The sequence below is a fragment of the Rhagoletis pomonella genome, unplaced genomic scaffold (genome assembly GCF_013731165.1).
Source record: "Rhagoletis pomonella isolate Grant_MI unplaced genomic scaffold, Rhpom_1.0 Rhpom_scaffold_00006, whole genome shotgun sequence".
In the NCBI taxonomy this organism is placed as follows: Eukaryota; Metazoa; Arthropoda; class Insecta; order Diptera; family Tephritidae; genus Rhagoletis; species Rhagoletis pomonella.
The window spans coordinates 76,637,461-76,643,588 of record NW_023458560.1 but is presented as its reverse complement, the minus strand read 5'-3'; positions in this window follow the sequence as shown (position 1 = coordinate 76,643,588).

The following is a 6,128-nucleotide window of genomic DNA, read 5'->3' as shown; positions in this document are numbered from 1 at the left end:
TTTTTTTTCATAGTGTCATCGCAAAGAAAATATAAGACTGATGAGAGGAAATGTGTGGAAACCAAATAATTACGGTCACTCGCCAATGCTGGATGAAATAAAAAGATGCCGTCAACATGGAAGCTAGCGTTGACGACATTACTCCGGTGTGGGACTCCACTACAAGGATGCAAGTATATGGTTTCCGATTGGATAAGAATGGAACGTAGTCCTGCCAGAGCCAGAATATGATATATCCATCAACACTGTTGCTACAGAAAGGGAACTATAAACCGGCAACGCATTTCAATCGGAGAACCCGTCGAACAGTCATTATTTTTGTCTGACAAATAACTGTAGAATTTCAGTCGAAAAAAAGCACTTTCTTCGGCTCTAGGCAAGGAGCTTTCAAAGCAGTAGGTAGGCAAAGTAGTGAATTTGGGGATTGTACGCAAACGTTATGCGGCGCTGGTATCTCTGAGCCTTCACAATATTATACTAGGTTCACATATAAGTAGATTATCCTCATTTTCGAGCTTAACACCCTAATCTGTAATTATAACAAGAGATTAGCCATATAAAATTCGTCCCTTGTTAATCTGTAATTATAAAATAATCTCAGATTTAACCGATAACTTTTCGGTATCCATCCTAGTTTTATCGATTGTTTTTGCGAAAGAGAGGAGAAATGCCAAATGTAAAAGTAAACAAAAATGTACGGTAGCAAGTAAAAGAGGTTTGTAAAATATATATATATAATATATTTATATTGCTTATTATAGCAGAAAAACGGCATCACGGTGGGACAGAGAAGAAACATAACTTTTAGTTGAGATGTGAGAATAACAAGCACAACAAATTTGACGGCTAATAATCTGAGATTTGCCTGTGTAAACGGGGTGATTAAAAAACGAGCTTTGATTGAGATAATATTGATATGCGAACATAGTTTAAGTCTTACACATTTAAGATTACGATAATATATAAGCCGTTAAACAACTGACGACTTGAGTAAATTTGTTGTTACTGATATAAAAGTATATACTAAGGTACCTAGGAGTTTGCTGCAAATATACAGTCTTATTAGAAAAATACAGTAAAATACTCAACTTCCTTATTGTCCTAAGTCGACTTAACAAAGTGACTATTATTTTAGATTAAAGAAATATATACGTACATATATTTAAGGAAACAATAGGTATGCCTCTGATTTGACAATAATTATAGCAGCCAACTCCATACAACCATTTAGTGATCATATCTGATAAATCTTTTAGTACACTATAGCAGTTACAAAGGACTCATGGTCCAAATGTTCTGATTGTGAGGTCATAAGATCATTATGGCACCGGTCAATTAGGAAAAAAAATTATAACTTTTTAACCGCGAATAGAGCGATTTCTTGCATATATTGCCTAAAATTACAGAGTGATCAAATATCTTGGAGGCCAAACTTTCGTACAATAAGTATAAAATCTTCCACATCTGCAGCAAGAACCTCTATCCACCATTGAATCTATCCTACAACAATGTTAACATTCCTAACTGCGATAGCTTAAGAATACTAGGTATCTTATTTGATAAAAAAGATCATTTTTAAGCAGCTCTGCCTATACGTGCGAACCTACCTAGATGTTTGACTCAGCGTCATCAAGTATCTGTCATCTAAACAGCGCCTGGCTCATCCAGATACACTAATTACTACAACAGGAGCTCTCATGCAGTCGAGAATGGATTATGGCTAGGTCATGTACGGGTACTGTGCCGGAAGCAGTATTGGACACATTTTACAAGCATACGATATGGTCGCCAGAAGATGCATACCTGCGTTTCCAATAACTCCAATAAAATTCATTCCGAGTGAAACAAGACTTTCCTTCCTAGTGCAGAGAGCCCAATATGTATAACACGTTGAAATTAATACCAAGGCTAATGCAGTCTAATAACGAGATGTTCCAAGACGCAATTAAAACTGCATTGAAGGGAAAACAAACTGAGCGGTCCGTCAACCATCACGACTTGGTACCAACTGCCCTCTTCTTGCAGCAACAACCATGATTCAATAATACAAGGTTGGATAAATATTGACATTTGTGTCAATCGACTGCCTTGTAAGGTTGCATTTGAGAAGGAAAGAGAAGCGGGTAACAATTTTATCTCCTTTTGTGAAAAGGTAGTAGGAAAAGTAAGTAGTCTGGTAGTGCTGAAATGCGTTTTTGTATACAAATTGAATTAAATATATAAAGAACTACTGATCTACACAATAGACAATGAATTAACTTTTTATGGCCACATAAATATTAAAAATGAAATAAATGGATATTTACATAAAATTCTTGCCAAAGAAAAATCTTTGAAATCTTTGAAGAAATATTCCCAAATATTCAAAATAAACCATGGTTTCATTGAAATTCCAGGATGTATTAAACAAAATAAATGGATTTCAAACAAATCCTTTATCCAAAGGGACTATATGAAGAATTATACAAATAGTAAAGATGCAATTGATTTAATGCATAATTAAATTATTATATTTGTTGCATTTAAAGATTACATGTGCAATATCTTAAATGGAATTACATTTGGTTTTTTTGTAATTTAAATTTTTTAGTAATGTTTTCTACTTTTTCCTCCAATCAGTCTTGCTAATCATTATATTGGCAACATTTAAAAGTCATATCTTCAATATCGCAATTTAATTACATTTGGTTATTTAAAAATCTAATTTTTGCGGAATGTTTTTTACTTTTTTCTCCAATCAGTCTTGTTAATCATTATATCGGTTAAACTTTAAAAATATGTCTTCAATATCGCAACTTATTTACATTTCGTTTTTTTAAAAATGTTAATTTTTTGTAATGTTGTGTACTTTTTTCTGCGATCAGTCCCAATGAGCACAAGAAATTATCTTTATTAATACATATTTCCACTTTCGCTTTTATGGAGTGGTATCTATATATATAAAATTAAGTGGCAAAACTTCCTGTTCGCATACTCCTCCTAGACGGCTTGCCCGATATCAAAGAAATTTTCAGGGGTGATTGGGGTCTGTGTGGAGGGTGCACATAAGAAATTTCATGTGTGTATCTTTGCACGTTTTGCAAAAACAAAAAAAAAAAATTAATTCTGTTTGGCTTTACGTGTTTTTTCGGATTTCTATCATTCCTAGACGGCTTGCCCGATTTCAATGAAATTTTCAGGGGTGATTGGGGTCTGTGTGGAGGGTGCACATAAGAGATTTCTATCATTCCTAGACGGCTTGCCCGATTTCAATGAAATTTTCAGGGGTCTGTGTGGAGGATGCACATAAGAAATTTAATGTGTGTATCATTGCACGTTTTGCAATTAATTCTGTTTGGCTTTACGTGTTTTTTTGGATTTTTATTATTGTTTTGCCGCAAGATTGGCAGTCCTGCCTTTTACTAATAAATAAACAGAAACAGCTGGCGAATGTTTACAATTATTAAAAAACATTGAACAATTTAATTTATAATCTTATAACTGGAGTCTACTATCGTACCCTTTCCTCAAACGTGTATTGATTCAATATTCAAATAACGTATATTTATATAATTTGAAAAAATCTTTCTACTATACAAATATAAGATTATAAATTAAATTTCCAAGAGAAAGTCGGTTCTTTACATATTTTCTAATTACCTTCGAAAATATATTAACTCAAAAAAAAAATAAACAATGCTTCATAGATCGATTTTTTTTAAATCTAACTTCATAAAGTTCTTTAAAAATATTTTGTAAATGAGGCCATAAGAGCTTAGGGGGAAAGTTACAACACAAAAATACATTTAAGGCGCAGCGAAGCATGCCGGGTAATTGCTAGTACAGTATATTTTGCTTTGCTGCCTCTATGCTTAAGTGCACATTTAAGATACCTACCCCAAAATGCGCATCAAAAGCATTATTTTTAACATTTATAAGGAAACTGCTCCGATAGATGCATTCAACATACCTGCACATTGGCGATACCTGCCTTAAAAATTGTGCGACTAGTATCAATTATCAATGAAAGTATTACGTTTACCTGCACTGGCCCTACAATTACCTAATTTTACAACCTTTTATTTATTTTGCTCATCTCGCAGAACAACGAAAATGGCCTATCAATTTATGTAGTTATATAGATAATTAGATAACATTCGGTAAAAATTGCGCTTGCAGTAATTTCTACATGGTAAGTGCTCCGCCAATATTTGGTTTCATAGGGATTCGGATACCTTCCTCATTGAAGTAGTAAAGAAAATTCGCTTAAGTGCCTTTTTCGGTTACGTGCACAAGTTTTTCGTGCAAAGAAGGATGTGCAGCTAAGCAAAATATACTGTACTTACTTGTAAATATGCAAAGGCTGCACTTGACCAACCCAAACGCTGCAGTGGTAAAAATACATGCACCAGCAAACGTGGACGGACACCCAAGTCACACAGGGATCCTAGCATGCAAAACTTACTTGCAACGGCTGAACTTGTTGTAAAACGATATTTTTGAATACAAATTATGAATAACTCCAATATCCTGCAAATAAATTTGTAAATTATTGTTGTAATTCAAAATATTTCCATTATTTTTGATTTTTTTGCCATACTTACTTGAATTTGCCCAATAAGAAAATTAATTTCCACGAAACAATCGATGAAAATATCGGCAGTGTTGCCTGTTGAACTTTTTATACGAAGACAATATTTCTCCTTGTATTTTAGTAGTAGTTCCTACAAATCAAAAAAGAAGGCAACACAGGCTAAGGCAGAATGCGGTTATCCAACCTTGTATTATTGAATCATGCAACATTATCTCCTCCTGTAGTTAGTCGTCAACAACACGAACAACAACAAAAACCTTCTCGTAACACTCATCCGCAATGCATTGTAGAAAGGCCGCGAGCACATAAAAATTATGTAGACTCCCATGTTGGCATATACGGCAACGAAGCAGCTGATGTTAGAGCAAGAGAAGCATTGAACATAACAAATATAAAGCGGTGTTATAAACTTGGGAAATTAGAAAAGTTTCCAAGGTTCGGTAAAACAATTCTACAATTTAGCTCAACAATCCTTGAAAATTGCACACTACCTCAACTTAAAAACCCAAACCTCAAGAAATATCGATGTTTACGATTTGGCGTTCTAGACCTTTTTTGTAGGAAATTGAAATGCCTACAAGTTTATCATTTTCAGTTTCTCGCTGTTTACGAGATAGGAAAAATAACTAGAATTTCATGAAAAACTTGGGTTTAGGGACCCGTACTTCCTCGCAGGTAGGAGGTAGGGCTACGCCGCAATAGATAGTTTTGTAGAGCATTCAATTCTGAAGATTGTGCTATAATATGCTCTGTGCTGTAGACTTTTGAAGAAAAAACAGAAAGTTTACAGGTATTTTAAACGGGAAATATTTGCACGCCTTGGGCGAGCACTTAATATAAATATTAAGGTCTCATATTTTCAGGGAAATTTTCTTAAGTATTTTCCACAAAATTTCGAGGTGGAAGTTAAAAAAAATTAGTTAGATTTCGCATTGTTTTGGTCTTATCAAACTTTCTGTGTCTCTTTTGGATGTAGCAAATTTGCCTTTCATTGATTAAAAACGCGAGGAAATGAAACAAAAACCTTAATCGTTTTGGACACCAGGCATTTTTAATTTATCTTGCTTACTATTAGCAAAATATGAGTTATCAACCTAGCAACTTTTCACTCTAAGGTACTATACGTATAGTATGTATCTATGTATCTCGTTTATGAGAAATCAAAAATTTTTACAGTTTCAAAGCATATTTTAAAAATAGTTCTGATATTCACACACATGCCAAATTTTGTTTTCAAATTCCATAATAAAAATGGTGACTAAACAATTGCAAACGTCCGAAAATCGAATATCCATATGCATATGTTTATTTGGAGAATATATCATAATTTTTTCTACAGCTTCGCACCTTTCGACACGAGCGTAGTGTAGTGAAAGTCGAAAATTTCACATTTGCCATTTTAAACACAATTTTTGTTGTTTACCAACACACATATCGTCACCTGAAATGCAAAAAGTCGTAACTAATATTTTTTTTTTGTATAAGTATTAGTAAAAGTAAATTAAGGAAACGATATGGATAGATATCGATAACTAAATATGACTATAACGATATC